This window comes from Cnephaeus nilssonii, assembly GCF_951640355.1.
Source record: "Cnephaeus nilssonii genome assembly, chromosome: 2".
Lineage (NCBI taxonomy): Eukaryota > Metazoa > Chordata > Mammalia > Chiroptera > Vespertilionidae > Cnephaeus > Cnephaeus nilssonii.
In genome coordinates this window covers 58,866,711-58,883,474 of record NC_137073.1, presented here as the reverse complement: position 1 = coordinate 58,883,474, position 16,764 = coordinate 58,866,711, and positions in this window count along the sequence as shown.

Here is a 16,764-nt window from a genome sequence, read left to right as displayed (position 1 = left end):
TTTAGGTTTGCTACTGTGTTGCTATCTTCTACAGACACAAATGTTTAGTAACTTAAAATAATTACTTGGGCACTTGCTGGAGTGGCTCAGTTAGTTGAGCATCGTCCCATGCACCCAAAGGTCACCAGCTGGATTCCTGGTCAGGGCACATGCCTCAACAGGAGGCAACCAATCAATGTATCTCTCTCCCTCTCCCTCTCCCTCTCCCTCTCCCTCTCCCTCTCCCTCTCCCTCTCCCTCTCCCTCTCCCTCTCCCTCTCCCTCTCCCTCTCCCTCTCCCTCTCCCTCTCCCTCTCCCTCTCCCTCTCCCTCTCCCTCTCCCTCCCCCTCCCCCTCTCCCTCTCCCTCTCCATTTTTCTCTCTCTAAAATCAATAAAAACATATTTTAAAAAATAAAATAACATAATTACTTGGTCCGTTTAATGTCATTAGGGCAAAATTTAAACATACTATATATAATTTGATTTGATATTCTTCTATTTCATGATAAATTGAGTTTTTAAGAAAAATACTTTCTGTTAAGTTCAAAGGCTAATACTGGAGATGGGAATATGGACCTTAAATTGACATTTGCTTCTTGGTGTAACTTTATAACATTCTACTCAATACCTCTTTTTAGTCTTGACTGTCTTATATTATTTCTTATGTATTTTAAAATTACATAATATGAAATTTAATATGCTTTCAGAATTCTGAATCCAGCTAGAGATAAAAAGAAAGCAAAAACAAAATATCACAGAGACTTTCAGATGAACAGTCTAGTAATGCTCAGAAATGTTAAATTACAGGACTTCCTTAAAGATTTTTCCTGGTGAAAGAATATGTTAAAGTGCATGCAATACTCAATTCTTGTCATTTTTTAATAGAATGGGTTTGATATGTGTCACTCCTTAAGGAAACTATTACTTTTTTATAGTTCTTTCAAAATATTTTCTGGAACTGGGTTATACTCATAAAATAGAGATGTTAAAGTCTTCCATCCCATAAAATATTCTTTATTTCATAAAGCAAAATTTAGCTAAAATGTGCACTGTTACTCTGAAGATGTAGGTATAATGTCTTAAACTAATTCAGGCAATCACTTGCTCTAAAATTTCCCTTGGGGGGAAAGAAGTTTAATTTCTAATCCCAGCTCTTTCAATATCCAAATCTATTGTTACCTTAGGCAAATTATTTGACCTCCTTGGGTTTACTTTCTTTCTATGAAAAATAAGAGAATTTAACGAGATGATTTCTAAAATCATCTCTAATTTTTAATTTATGTGAATCTTTGGTAACATCTAAAATTTATTATCTGAAGAGAGTACTAAGAGAAGTCCTTCCTTTCATCTGCAAATGCACCAGCAGCCATCTTTTGCTAGAAATGGAGATGAGAGCCAGCAGCTGGACCATAGATCGATATACTGCACTTCGGTTAGCTCTTTCCTTATTTACCCTTTCTTATATACACTTTGCAAACACAAAGTATTGCATATGTACAGCGTTGCTGTGCTGAATAGGACAAATGTAAAGAACAAGATAGATGGGAGATCAGGCAATAGTTCTTTTTTCCTTCCAAATTTTAAAAATGCATCAATGCTAGTTTACACCACTCTGCAACATGGGAGCAATATTAGGAAAAATATGTTAATTTGAGAGACATTGCTGGCTCTGCATCTCTAAGTATCATCTCAGCAAACCTGTCTCTCTAACCTCGAGTTTTACTACAGCCAATTATTTTCTGAGACATTGTATAGGACTCAATACATTAATGACAGTAGGCTATCTCCTTGGAGCAGAGGCTCATCTGCCTTCAAATAAATTACCGGAGAAAATTTATTCAATTCAAAGGAGCAATATTTCTTACAAACTTTCTGGAAAATATTCCTCAAAATGTTCTAACTTAGACATCCACTTACTGCTGGCTTAATGATCAAAAGGATTTAGAGAGCACAAAGCATTCTGAAGCTGAAGTGATTGAAAAGCCTGTTCTGCCATATCCCTTGTTCTTGAATGTGTTCACTCACTTGCTGAATTTATAGAACCAATTTGGGAAAAGAACAATGTTCTTGTCTCCCTTAAGAAATTCCTCAAATTCCTTACAGCGACAATCAAAAGGAAATCTGGGTTGCTCTTTGTGAGACATTTCTTACACACTCAGCAGTAAAAGTTTTGATTGTTCAGGTTTTAGAAAAATTCCCTTATGTGTTCTACCTTTAAAAGCATAGTTTGTTTGTTTACATATATATTTTTACCTTTAAAAGCATGGTTTAGAATGCTGCAGTAGATTTAAAAAGAACAACAACAACAACAATTAGCCACAGGTAGAGTGCCTGCGGCATGAACTTTATAATCAGGCAGATCTGGATTCAAACGCTTGCTCAGGCATTCGCTAGCTCTATGATTTGGGGTGTTATCCCTAGGGAATCTGAATCTGAATTTTTCATCTGTAAAATGAGACCCAGTGTTTAGTGTGATGAGTTCTAATTGAGGTGAGACAGTACATGTAATATACTGAGCACAGTCCTTGGAACATATGAAATGCCCAGTACATACCAGCTTTTATTCACTGGTTCCTAACTTTTTAACTGGATCCCTAAACATTGAGAAGTATTTTTTAAAACGTGACCAACTATTAGGGCTCCTTTTCCTTGCATTGCTTTTGGGGCAGCACACCACTGCCCCCTCCTGCACAGCAGGGCGAAGGGAGACACCATGGCACTGTCTTCCTTGAATTCATTTCAGAGTCTCCTCCTCAATGACTCTCTAACTTCCATGCTGAGTAGGGATCTTCCTTGACATGTATTTGTCTAGAGATGTAAAATTCACACCTTGTGGGTTCTGTGAGATCCTGTTGGCTTTGCACTGGGGAAGCCCTTTAGAATGTAGGATATTTCTCCGTTTTTCTTAGCCATAGTCAAAGTTAGGAGTCCACACAAAGCATCCTAATTCAGATCCTGCCCTACGTGGTAAGATCATGCTCTAGTGCTATAATAAAGGCTGAATGATGTGGCAAATTAATTCCAGCATACCTAGAACTGCATCTGTTTCTTTGTTTACATTAACTCAGATGTGAATAAGTGATTTCACTGGACAAAATTTCAAGACTTTTATCCTAGAACCGCTTGTTATATAAGAAGAGAGAAATAAACTTAAAAAAGGATCCCCATGATATTATGACCTTAAACTTTACATCATTCCTGTTAAATATAACTTCACCGCAGCTACTGGTCTCCTTTCTAAAAATCAAATATTTCATGTTGCTAGCCATTATTAGTAGTTTGAATCTAATGTTGTGATCATACCTCAGTCCTGGTCAGAATAACCTAACCAAAGTGTGGTCATTTTTAATTTTAGTCCTATGAGTTTCACATGTAATTCTGGAAGAACCTTGAGAGGTCATTCACCTCGGCTCAGTGCCATCCGTAGAACGTCAGACAGAGATGGACACGTTTGTTCTGCACTGTCTCACACATGTGGCTACTGGGCACTTGAAATGTGACAAGTAAGACTGAGGAATATGATTAAACATCATTTTAAATTATATTTCATTTGAATTAGTATCAATTAATATAAATTTAAATAGCCACATGTGACTAGTGGCTACTATTTTGGACAACTCAGTTCTATCTTTACACAGTTGTGGTTAAGTCTAAACTACTAATTAAACAACTTTTTTCTTTTGTAAGACTGATTTCCCCCCCCCCCATGAAAAATGGAAATAGAATGATTGAGTAACATGGCAATCAATATAGATTCTTCTGCCTTGGAATCCCTACTTTATTGAGAAGAATAATTGGAAGGAGAAACTCACTGCTGTCTTTTCATTAAACATCCTAAGTGATGACATTTAGTATTATTGACACAACGCTCGTTTAGGGACCTTCCTTGACATGTATTTATCTAGAGATGTAAAATTCACCCCATGTTACCTTTTTTTTTCTTTCCAGAAAGACTCCCTCAATATTATGACGTCACAGCATGGGGGAAGAAGGAGGGGGTTATGCTCAGTTCACACAAAACAACAGTTCCTATGAGCTCATTGCTTCTGGCAGGCACTGTGTTGTGCGTGAAGGACTCAGGGAGGAATAAAATAAAGCTGTCCTGTGTCCTGTCTTGGATATATTGGAACGCTCCTGTCTGTGTTTTGGCAGGAGATGGGAGGAAGGGAGAAGGGCGAGGCTGGCCGTGAAAGGTCACAGCTCCTTAACCGCTCTCTCCCTCTGGGGGCCAGCGGCCCATTCTCTTCTGAGCCTTTCTGGCTGTGCTAGCAGAACCGACCCAGTGACTCACACTGTCCCTGAAGGCTTGTCTGCATCCTGCCCTATCTTCAAAACTCATCCCTTTTAAAATACCGCCCCCCTCCTGTATTGTCTGGTGACGTTCCCTAATTCTGACTGGGACCCAGAGGGATCCGTTCCTCCTTCTCCCTGGGCTGTTTCTGGTGGTGTCCGTCCTTTCTTCTTGGGTTGGGTGGGACATCGCAAAAGGTGCACTGGGAATAGCAGCCCCGAGGCCTCTCTTCTTCCTGAATACTGGTCAATGCACGGGGTGCCATACCCTAGACTCCAGCCCACCGAGTGCCCCGCATGCGGGGGGCCTCAGCCCCATTGCAGATGATGGCTCTGTGTTAGGCTGTGGGTTTGAATTGAGGCAGCACCCCTTGGTGAATCATTCCATCATGGTACGCATACCACAAGGAATATTTAAGTTATTCCATGATCTGATGATGAATTCTGTTAATGGGTATAACTTTACTTACTGACCAACTGTAGAAAGATTTCATTCATAGAGTGGGGTGCTCAATTAATGATTTTGTGAATGACAAAGTTTGGATTTATTCTTAAGTTATAATGCATTATAAATACATACCAAGAAATAAGCATTTATATTAGTTAGTTATATAAGAGGTCAAAATATTAACATCATCTTAACTAATAATAGACAAACATGTACATTGACTGTACCTCCGCTATGCCACCAGCCAATCAGGAGTGATATGCAAATCAACCCAACAAAGATGGCGGTTAATTTGCATACCCAGCCTCTGAGTGATGGGGGCAGGACACTTGTGTCATCGCCATGGCGATGACGCAGGCATTCTGCCCCACCCCCGGTCTCTCAGGGCCTCTGGCAGAGTGGGAAGGTGGGGCCTGAGCGGAAAGGGGCTGGGCCGGAGTGGAAAGGCGGTGCCGGCAGCCAGGGAAAGGAAAGCCCATTCTAGAACAAATCTTTGTGCATCGGGCTCCTAGTTTAATATATTATGTCTCAGATCACAATTATATTTTAACTGCGATTTATGAATCTTCACTTAGTAGATTATCATGAGAAGACAATTTTATTCTCTCAGATAATATCATTGAAGTGCCTGCCTCTTTTATTATAAATGATTTTTTGAGTATCTATTATGTATCAGACACTGTGGTAGGTACTGGGATCAAAGTAGTGAATGACTAGACACAGTCTGCATTTAGGGAGCTTATATTTTATTGGATAAGGTGTATACCAAAGGAATAATTTAGAAATAATTTATGGATTACAACTGTTGCACAGGAATATTTTCCCCTTCCTCCCTCATTTAGCACCCCATTCCCCATCCTACCTGGAGCCTGACTCATATTGAAACTGAGCAAACAGGGTTTTTGGAAATTTGACTCAAGGAGGAGACAAATATCCTTTAATATAATAAAATGCAGGAGCTATTTAAGAGGTGTTAATCTTGGGAGTATGAAGAAGCTAATGGCTTTCTGTTGAGAATCTGAAAAACTGGCCTTAGTGAACATTTTTTCTCTCTTTTATTTTCTGCCCACAGCAATGAAAATCTCCAGAACATTTGGCAACAGAACATAAAAGAGCTGAACTAGGAGATACCCAGTGACAGACTATAGGGTTTGGTTGAAGGTGAGGAGAAAAGTGATATAAAGAGAATCATAGAAGCTGTGGGGGGAAGGAGATAGAAAAGGGACCTTGGTAGAGACACATCCGTTCTGCCTACGTCTAGGTTGGCCACGTGGGAGTGCCGTGAATATCCAGAACACTGGGGGAGCCAGGTATAGGACCAGCTTCCAAGAGAGTTCTCACTGGTGTGAGCCCCCAGTGAGACTACACATCCTTATGTAGTCTCCTCCCACACTGGAAAGGCCTGACCTGTGTAACCAATAGGATACTGTAGAGGTGATTGTGTCTCTTCAGTCTGGGTCCTAGACCATATGTGGCCTTGTTCTCATGGAGCACTCGATCTGGGAGAAGCCAGCTGCCATGCTATGAGGACCATTAAGCAGCTAGCTCTCTGGGGAGGTCCATAATCAAGGACCCACAGCCTCCTTCCAGTTGCTACGTGAGGAAGCAATCTTGGAGGTGGATCCTCGCCCCAATCAGGCGGTCAGATGACTCAAGCCTGAGCTGATATCTTGACTGCAATCTCGTGAAACTGAACAAGAACCAGCTGAGCTTCTCCTGAACTCCTGACCCAAAGGAACTGTGAGTCACAAAGCTGTGTTGTTTTAAGTCGCTATGGGTTGGGGTAATTATTTGTGTGAAAACAGATAACTAAAATACTGAGAGCCGAATTAAATAGAGTCTACTCCAAGTTTCCACTGCCTTGTGGGCTCTGAGTTGAACATGTTGCTTGGCTCGCCCTCCTTGAGGCACACCCACTCGAATCCTCCTTTCCAGTGGATTTTCTTTCTCTGAAACCCTAAGGGTCCCCACAAGACTTGCAATCAGGGGAGCAATGGGCAGCGGCAGTTTGTCCCAGGCTAACCCCCTGAACCTGTCTCCAAGCCCCCCTTTTCTCTGACTTTCCAGTGAGCTGACAGCAGCCCCGCCTTCTCTCTTTCCTGTTGCTTCTATCCTTAGCGCTTTCTTGTTTCTCTGTCCCCAGCTTTAAAAAACATACTCTCCAAAACAAACAAACAAGCAAACAAACCCTAAAAACCCTCCAAAAATACAAAAAACAAAAGAAAACAAAACACAAACCCACCCCACAACCCATGTTGCTCTAATCTGAGCTGTTTGTTCTTTTGAATCTTGTGTGTGTGTTTGATTGGCTAAGAAAACCCCACTAACAAAAAACAACCTGCAAAACTTTAGGACTAAGTACTATACCACCCCACCTTCCCATAATAAAGGGTGTGGTCTTCAGGTTACAACTCTTAGTGCTGAAAGGAGAAATGCAGGGTACAATAAAATAATGTAAGTTGTTAATAGTTACTGCTTACAGGTGTGAGAGACTGATAATCTGAATTAAACTGTGCGCACCTGTCCTAAGAATCATCCGCTTGACATTTCCCTGCTGAAAGTATCTGGGCTCTTCGTTCCTCAGTACAATTAACCTTTTCTTTTTTCTTTTAAAAAACACTTATTTAAATCAATTTCTACTTTAATTTGGATCGTATTTTTGTCTTTCCCTTTAAAAAACAACTTTGTTGCTGTCTCTTTTGGTAACAGAATATTCTAAAAACATTGTCTTTGTATTCTACATTTTAGAGCCACTTCAAAACCCAAATCCTTAAAATTGGCATTGCTTATCAAATTAGCAATGATTTATACCACCATAGATACCTCGTTAATGCTCTCTGTGGCTTAATGTAACAGTTTTGCCATTGCATAAAAGGATATGTACCGATGATTCTAATAATTGAAACACCAATTGGAGTTTTCTTTTAACTGGAGGAAAGCTTTTTGAAATTAATTCATTAACAAAAGCCCCACTGTATTCAGCAAGGCAATTTCAAATGGAATGATACCACTATCTCCCTTGCTCAGATGTTGCTATTTACATATTTTACATCCTGAACCACTATGGAGATTTCAGTACTAGCATTAGCATAAAACAAACATGTGAACCAGATGCACCTGCCTACTGCTTTTATACATAGATCTGACTCCTTCCTGTCTTTAACTTTGCCATCAAACTCAAACATCTTCACTAGTTCCATGGAGATTATGTAAGGAAAGTCAGCTTCTGGCGCCCTCTTGTGGACACATACTCCTGGTGTTAGTCTTATTGGCAGCTCAGTTGTGGTTAGAGAAATCTGAAAGGATGAATCATTTTTTCATTTACTAGTATTTATGCAACAATGATTTAAATTTATGAAACAGTGTGACTCACTTCTTGTTCAGTTATAGGACTGAGGAACCGAGATTAATGTTGATTAAAGCAAACATGAGATATTAAAAAGAACCATTATTAAAGCAATTAAATTCCCCTTAAACTTGATTTATTAGGTGGGATTTTTTTTCTCACGTGTATTGATAATAATTGCCAAAATACCAATTCCTTTGCTCCCTTCCTTCTTGATATAAGAACTGACGAAAGAGGAGCTTTTCATTCAGCATCTATCCTCTGAGGTTCAGGGTCAGGAGTCACCACTGTTGGGAAGCGTGTCCCGGAAGATGGGTCATCAGGCACAATCCCTAACTCATCCCATTGCCATGCCTTCCCACACATGATCTCTCTGGGGCTCCACTGACATGTTAATTTTCTTTCCCAAGGTCAGGAAAAAAAAATAATCGAACAATGATTGAGCACTTACCATGAGCTGGAGTAAGTAGGAGGATAGCACAGTGCTTGTATAACCCATGCGTAGGTCACACAAAACTAGGAATTAAATTAGGCTCACAACTTGTGCCCTGTTTCTCTGATTCTGCTTGAACTTGCCTCCGTAGAACCTCCAGCTGCCTCCAGATATCCCCATCCCAATATTTCTGGGAGTTTCCATCAATTTCCATAAGAGCTCACTCTCAGTTCTCTTAGCCACCAAGCAGTCACACTGAAGCATCCATCTTATATAAAAACTGCTGTTTGAAATTTTAACCCTGCTATTTGGCTTCTGTAAATGCTTGCTTGCTTAAATAATAAGGAAAATAGGACTACTTCCACTTCAGAGGGGCCATTAAACCTTCCCCGGACAAAATTATCAGTGCTGGCACCAGGCCAGGCCTTTGGTTGAGGTCTCAAGGCCCCAACACATAGGGTCTCTTTAAGAACTTGCAAAGGGGGCCGGAAACACCCCATATTTGGGAGACAAAGAAGGTAAAAACATATAAATAGGGAAAGTTCCTCCATGTTGGGGCCCAGAATTTGAGAGACATTTTCCTCTGGACCTGCGCGTAATAAAGTGTGACTCCAAACTCTCCGGCATTGTTTGATTATTCTGGTTCTTTGTAACAACTCATTTGGGGCAAGTGTGGGAGTGTAGCTGCTGCTGACCATGGTGTGAGGGTGCTGCCCCTGAGATGCCCAGGCCAGCTGAGCTCACTAGGGCTTTGCTCGCTAGGGGCTGGAACCATCCTGGATGCTGCTGGGGTGCAGGAGCTCTAGTTATGCCAAGGCTTCTCCCGCTTTGATTTCAAAAATCTGTACTGACTTCATCCCCAAATGAGGAAAATTCCTACCTTCTGTTTCATCATCTTTCAGAGGTTCCAAAACAGTACCCTTTTGGGTACCCGCTATTTCTCAGACCTTTGGGCTAAGCAGCTCTCCTACATTTTTGTTAATGGCTTTTCCCCTCAGGCTCTGGCCCAGGTTCCTGGAGGGAGGAAAGGTGTAGGCGAAGGGAGTTGGAGCAGGGGGAGGGAGAGTGGAGGGGGTGAACGGTTCCTGGGAGGAAAAGGGGAAGTCACTGAATACTCCTCTCACTCCTTACCCAGGATATTTTTATTAAAAGAAACCAGGAGTTTCACTTCTTTTTCTTTCTTTGTCCTCCCCCCCGCCCCCTCCCCCCGCCCCAAAAGAAAAAGAAAACCGCACAGATTTCTCGTGGCTCGGATTCACCTATTTGCCAGAAGTGCTCAGACATGTTTGAGTCTAGGAAGAATGCCGCGTAGGCTCTGGTGGGGGTCTCTCCATGCTGCTTAGGGGTGATGAATGTGATACGGGATGGCGGTGGGCAGGGTAAGGGAAAGGAACCTCTTTAGATGGAAAATGCTGGCAGTCCTCATGCTTCTAAAACAGTCTAGTAGTTGTTCTTGGGGGAGACTACATCTCATGGAAACTACGTTCTAAAAGTTGACCATATCACGAGAGCATAATACTAAAAATTAGGTTATCTTGCAGTATTTTGTTTTAAGAAGTACTTCCACCTTGTAATGTGTTAAAAAAACATGCAGAATTATTGTAAAGCTCATTGTTTACAAATGTTGAGGTCAGAAGAGACTGAATAGTCAAAGGCCTATATAAGTAAGTAGACAAAGGCCTTCTCTGCAGGGAGCTTAGCCAGAAATCTGCATAAAGACTTTTTTTTTTTGTTTCTTGTAATGTTCTAGGTAATTATATGAGAATCTCCCAGCACCTCCTCTCTTCTCTGCCTCTGGCATTTTATGGTGCAATAAAACACTCCTAGTTCCTCTTGATATTCAGACTGATAGTCTTGAAGACTGTGTGCTAAGTGGACTGCCTGCCTAGTTTCGAATTCAGGTGCCTTCACTTTCCAGTCAAATCTCACTGACAAGTAACCTTAGTCCTCTCAGCCTCAATTTCCTGATATATGGACTGGGATAAATAATACTGGTAGTACCCACCTCATAGGTGGCAAGACTTCATTGAGATTATTAACAGATGCTAAGGCAGGGCAGGGCCTGTGGTAAAGGCACAATAAACTTTTGTTCTTACTAAAACAAAATAAAAAATTTCTCACTTAATGTAAGTTGTTGTATGCCAATCATTCCTCAGTAAAGCTGTTAGCAAAAGTGAAAGAAGAAAAGTTTAAGTGAAAGTTGTTTTCCTAAAAGAAAGTGCTAAGCTGACTCCTGAAAAGTCTGACATTTTACAAAGGAAGACAAAGTTCTGGGAAAGGCAGACAGAAGGCCGTGCTTCCTGCCGCACTCGGAGGAAGCACTGTCCGGGGACAACATGAACTGAGGGCGTGAGTCGTCCTTCGCTGTGAATTTGAATCTCCAGTTTACTCTGTTTTACCTCAACCTGCACAGTCCAGACACACGTGGCTCATCTGAATTGAGATGTGGTGTCAGTATAAAATACACACCAGAGACTACAGTTAGTAATACTGTACTGACTATTTGCAAGTTGTTAGGAGAGTAGATCTTAAAAGTCCTCATCACACACACAAAAGTTTGTGAACATGAGTGGTGATGTGTTAAGTAGACTTATGTGGTGATCATTTGGCTATATATACAAATATTGCATCAGAATGTTGTACACCCAAAGCTAATATATGTCAATTATACCTTACTTGAGGAAAATACACACCAGATTTTGAAAATTTAATATAAAAAAGAATGTAAAAATAGTTTTATATTTTAAAATATTGATTATATTGTGAAATAATAATGTTTGGATACATTTTTAAAAAAATTCAGATTTTGTATGAATTCTAATTCGTTTTCACTACATTTAAAAAATATTTTTATTGATTTCAGAGAGGAAGGGAGAGAGAGATAGAAACATCAATGATGAGAGGTAATCATTGATTGGATGCCTCCTGCATGCCCCCTACTGGGGATCGAGCCAGCAACTGGGGCATGTGCCCTGACCAAGAATTGAACTGTGACCTCATGGTTCATAGGTCAATGCTCAACCGCTGAGCTACACAGGCCAGGCTGTTTTGGATATTTTATAAAGGAAATATGAAAATTAATTTTACCTTTTTCTTTTTACTGTTTAAAATGTGGCTGCTGGAAAATTTAGAATTATATGTTTAGTTTGAGTGCTATTTCTATAGGACGGTGCTATGATCCAGGTACATTTATGCCTTTTCTTGGTGACTTAGGGAACCAAAGAAAGGACCTTACTTCTGGAAGAAATTATACTGAGTCAGGTTACCTTTTAAGTGTCTGACTATTCCTATTATATTTGTAGTGTTTTTATATATCCATTACTCAAAAGAGTGAACTCTGGCCTCAGACATTATGGCTTAAAATCCAGATGCCATCACTGAATATCTGAATGATCTTGGACAAGTGTCTGAATCTTAGTTCTTTTTCCTTGAACTATAGGCACGATATTACCATGTAGGTCTATAAACTCAGATGTGCAAGAAATACACATTTATTTTTCCATAACTGAAATTAATTTCTGTTATGAACACTCAGTTCACCTATTGGTGGAAACAGTCTCAGTCCTTTTAGGGATCCCCTCCTTCCCCCCCCCCCCCCTCATGTATACAAGGTGTTCCCTTTCCTGTGAGTAGTGCTAAGATAAGGGAGGAAGGACATGTGGTCCTGGGTGTCATGGTGCATCCCTGCTGGCATCAGCTGGGACATTCCCTCTCCTGTCTGCAGTTTAGTCATCAAGGCTGCTCTTTGCTCTTTCTCCCTCATCCCAACTGCAAGGCTGTGAACGCCGCATCCATTTGCGGCCAGAGTTCGGGGTCTGGAGAAGGGGCTGCGCACAGACGGACACACGAGACAAGAAATATGAATTTAGCAGGCACGGGGGAGCCAGGCGGAGACCTTACTCTCTAGCGGAGAGGCTCTCTGAATCCCCGGACCCATTAGCTTTTATTTACTAGACCACACATTTGCCCTTTAGCAAAGCAAACAGGCATATCAATGGTAAAGTTTGGTAAGCAATACAAGGATTATCAGGTTAGGGCCGTGGTCGGCAAACTGCGGCTCGCGAGCCACGTGCGTCTCTTTGGCCCCTTGAGTGTGGCTCTTCCACAAAATACCACGGCCTGGGCGAGTCTGTTTTGAAGAAGTGGCGTTAGAAGAAGTTTAAGTTTAAAAAATTTGGCTCTCAAAAGAAATTTCAATCGTTGTACTGTTGATATTTGGCTCTGTTGACTAATGAGTTTGCCGACCACTGGGTTAAGGGATTGGCTTCAGCCATTCGGCCAAAAGCAGGGCAATATTATGCTGATTTTCAGCCCTTGCTAAATATCAAAGTCCATTAGCCTTCCAGCGGACTTCTTGCATAACTATGCTAACTACTTGTTGGTCTTTGCCTCCGGCACAAGGCCTCTTCAGGTATCCTTGGTCTCTCTTCCATGTTATACCCACTTTCAGGTTTATGTAAAATGGCCATCCAGATACACAACCTACCTCACAAGTGCATTAAGGGGAATAAATAAGATGATCCATGTAAAATACTTAGCACATGCCTGATACGAATTAAGTACCGAATACAGGTAAGTATTATTGTTAATGTTGATGCTGCTCTTCTTGTTCTCAGCCAGTGCACTTTGGGTTTCCAAAGATCTACTTACTAGTTGCCAGAAAATGGTGGGTGAGGTTACTCTTTTCTTTTGGTTCTTTTAAAGTAGTTGAGAGTGAGGAGAGAAACTGAGCACCCTGGGGGGAAACAAAACAAAACATTGGTCTCAATTACTCTTTGGTTCTGGTCAAAAGACCAGCAGTTAGGGTTTGTTCTGGGAGGACCCATGCAGGCATGTGGGTAGTGGGGTAAAGACTTCTGGGTCTTCTGATGTTGGAAGGTGGCATGTAATGATAGGAAAAACAGTGTCATAAGGGTTTAGTAAGCAGCTCTGGTAAGCCAATAATAGTGTGGAGGATACAAAAGAAGCGAAACTCATAGTCCAAGCATCTGAAGAACTTACAATTGAATAAACAAAAAATACATGCTGCATTTCTAAAACAAGATATGATGGTGGGTTGGCTGACTCTGCATGGTCTCCTATGGTGGCAAGTCTTTGGTGGGATATAAAGCTCAGGGTTAAAACTTTGGATAAAGAAATTAAATTTGTTTGTATACTCTGTTGATGTAAGAAACGTCCAAGCCTGTAGAGAATTTCTATAAAAATTTATTTTGAGTGTGGCCAGTGTGGTTCAGTGGTTGAGCACTGACCCATGAACCAGATCACCAGTTTGATTCCCCATTGGGGCAACATACCTGGGTTGCAGACTGGATCCCCAGTGGGGGGGGGGGGGAGGTGTGTGGGAGGCAGCCAATCGATGTTTCTATCTCTCTCTCCCTCTCCCTTTTTCTCTCTAAAATCAATAAAAACATATTAATAAAATAAAATGTAGTGACAGCTAATACCCATCCTATATAATTAACCCTTTGCACTCGCTTGCTTTTTTTCTCAATTCCTTTATTCTACTTGGGATTTAATTTTTTAAATACCCCAGATTTTACAAAGCGTGGCAGTAGAATAAAAAACTGGAGTTTCTTTTCATACAAACTTAATTATTTGGATTTTTTAATATTTCAAATTATTGATACATTCAAAGAGTATAAAAAGAGCTGCTACTGATGCTAACCGTGTCGAGTCACACTCAACATCCGAGTGCAAAAGGTTAAAGGCTAATCTGCAAATCGACTGAATGGTGGAATGACTGGTTGCTATGATGCGCACTGACCACCAGGAGGCAGATGCTCAATGCAGGAGCTGCCCCCTGGTGGTCAGTGCGCTCCCACATGGGGAGCACCACTCAGCCAGAAGCCGGGCTCATTGCTGGCGAGCGCAGCGGCTGTGGCAGGAGTCTCTCCCGCCTCTGCAGCAGCGCTAAAGATGTCTGTCTGCCTGCCAGCTTAGGTCTGCTCCATGGGGAGTGGGCCTAAGCCTTCAGTTGGACATCCCCCGAGGGCTCCTGGAGTGTGAGAGGATGCAGGCTGTGCTGAGGGACCCCGCGCAGTGCACGAAATTTGTGTACCGAGCCTCTAGTAGAAGATAAAATGAATATTTTTTCAATTTTTATTAGTATTCATTTATTAATACATTCATTTTGTACTCTGGTGGGTATTAGCTGACACTAAAATTTTACTTTAAATGGATAAAATAAATTCTTTAGCATCAAAAAATTTATCTACTAATTATATGAAGATTGGGAAAAGACTTTCAATATTAAGATTTTAGTAGTTAAAATATCTTAGATTCAGCATGTGAGAAACCAGTGTCTTGTAAGATGAGGGTTTGAAAAACCACTGTGATGAATTTTGAATGCCTTATTATCTTGATGCTTCTTTTCTATGCACTCACATTTATTAAGGGGTTAAGATTTGATCAGATCTTTGAATGAGGTATTAGATTTGGATTGGGATAAAGAAAGAGGACGTATAAGCTGGAGAGTGAAAGAAATATAGGAGAAAGATGTACAGTCAGACTTTGACCAGAATGCAGAGGGGAATCAAGTTAAAGACTGCTGGGAGAGCATGTTTGTAGGCTATATTTGATAGGCAATATGTATTATGGTAAATTGCACAGTGGCATGAAGAGCATAATATTTGTTGAAGAAAATATGAACTAAAAGGTTCATAATCCATTAAAATATATATGTTTTTTTTTTTTTAAAGAAAAAAGTCTGGCCAGTGTGGCTCAGTGATTGAGCTTCGACCTATGAACCAGGAGGTCAGGATTTGATTCCCGGTCAGGGCATATGTCAAGGGTGCGGGCTTGATCCCCAGTAAGGGGTGTGAAGGAGGCAGCTGATCAATGATTCTCTCTCATTTATGTTTCTATCTCTCCCCCTCTCCCTTCCTCTCTAAAATCAAAAATATATTTTTAAAATGTTTTTTTTAAAAGGCTCATAATTATCTTTTTTTCGACTGTCCTAAATTGTTTATTCGGTAAGAATTTCACAAACATTTCTCACATTAGCAGTAACAGGGGAGCTGGAGAGTGTTCGTCTGCTCCATGCCGCACTGTGAGAACCACCAATAGTATGGCAGAACGTGTGGCCTGCAGATGTCAGTCCTTGCTTGTGGACTGGCTTCGTGATCCACTGGGTGCCAGGATTCCATCTGACGGCTTTAGGGAATGGATCGGTGAGGCTAACCTCGGATAATTTGTATGTGGGCTCTTCACCAGCCCGGTAAGAATTCAGGACTCTCAGAGCAATGATGCTCAGTGTGCTCCCAGGCCACAGATTGAAGGCTTTGAGCAAACTTCAGTTGTTTAACCCTATGATGGACAGGTTTGCTGTGGGTTGCACGCATCCTTAGGAACTGGGCATTTGCAGCCATCACGGCTAACACAGATCTGATATGTGACCTAACCTTGCTTGGCCTTGTATCCCAGCCTGTGATGGTGGTGGTGGGGTAAGGGGCGGTGAGGGGCAGGGGGTCTTTGGAGCACAGAGAGCTGGCGATACTGCTCCTTCCTCCACAGCTCCTGGATGTACTTGTAAGCACCATCCTGGCTTACCTGATGGCTGTGGCCAGGCTAAAAGATAAGTCTCTTAACAAGAATATTGGAATTTGGAGTGGTAATTTCTCCTTAGCAGTTGGATGTTGCTAAGATGCTATGGCATCTAATAAAATGTATTCAAAGATTTTTCTACCCCATAGCTCCATTTCAAAATGTTGAAGTTTTGGGTTGAAAAGGGGTGCTTTTTTTTCTTAGCTTGTGTTTAACTTCTGTTAGCACTTTCCAAGCAGTTCTTTGAAACATTGTTTAGAGAGTCAGCTACTCTGAACTATGATGGGAACTATAAAAGTGTCTGATTTTAAATCCCCTTTGCTTCTCAAAGCTCTCTTTTTTTTCGGTGAGAATTTAATAGATAGGCCAAAGGTAGCATATGCCACTAACACATCTACTTCGGAGCTACTAAATCTTCTTTTTTCAATTTTTCCTCTCCCATCTTCTCTAAATCTTATTTAATAACATTAAATTGAGTTATAGAATATTAGAACTGTAAGGGATCTTGGTTCACGTGGTTGTGAACTCTGTGTGTCTGCAGTTCTCTAAGCGATTGGGGGAAATACAAGTCAAAGTAGTTTATTGTGTCTAGGTGGTCCTGGGGACTGGGCCCACCTCATGACCTGGCCCAAATCGCAACATTCTTTCTATGCTCTGTATCTACACACAAGCTCTCCTGTGTTCTTTATCTGGTCCCCTCGGTTAAGTTTGATACTCAGCTGCG